We start from the raw sequence: 928 nt of genomic DNA, 5'->3' as shown, positions 1-928 counted from the left end.
TTCAGGAGGGAATCGTGGATACGGCCAGTCTGGCCAAGGACCAAGCCAAGGTTCTCCATCACTTTCATATGGTGTTCCATCTAAGTAACCTCGTTAAATAGTAAAACTATTTTTTTTTATGAATGTTGACTGTCAATGTAAGAGTTACATGTGATAAATAAAAACTGTCGTGATAGTAAATGACATATTTCTCCCAACTATGACTTGAAAAACCTGAGTGTGTAAGAGAAAGAGGAAGGTAGCGAAGCAAAGTACCCTGCCGATATAAACAAAAGTAGAGTGGGGATAGTTAGACGTCGAGAGAAGAGTTATCATAAATTTGAAGCTTGCAAGATGCTTAATAATAAGGACTTTCTTTTGAGTACTTTTAGAACTATGAATATTTAATCACTAGTTATTTGGGCAACCATCCGAGTAGTAATGATTACTGAAAACCCTACATTTTCAACTACCATACAATACAAAAACACACATACACACCTATTCTACTCAGCTATGTTATATTATATGGAGACGAGTGTTATTCAAAGATAACAAGCTAACTGATCTAACTAGCTAATTAGCTAACTGAAGAATCTCACATTCGGAGGACACAGAGACGGCCAATTCTCAACCAAGATCACCTCTCTCGGGCCCACACTTTCGCTACAAACTTTAGTCCTCAGCCAAAAGACCAGCTACAGTTTACGGAACAATATGCCACAACGTCCGTTCCTTCTTTTAGAATGTACTGCTGTGTGGAGTGACGATCCCACGTAACACGTTCATTTAAATACTGGATGAGTACGTAAGTGTGTTTTGATCTTATATCTTTACGGTGTTGTGAATTCTGTTTTGCTCAAAATTAAATTGAAGTAGTAATTATCAGCTACTGTTAAAAATGGAAGTATTTGGAAAATTAATCTAGTAAATTCGTAGATATGAAAAC

This window comes from Penaeus monodon, chromosome 15, assembly GCF_015228065.2.
Source record: "Penaeus monodon isolate SGIC_2016 chromosome 15, NSTDA_Pmon_1, whole genome shotgun sequence".
In the NCBI taxonomy this organism is placed as follows: Eukaryota; Metazoa; Arthropoda; class Malacostraca; order Decapoda; family Penaeidae; genus Penaeus; species Penaeus monodon.
The sequence above is the reverse complement of the archived record's forward strand: the minus strand, read 5'-3'. Positions refer to the sequence as shown.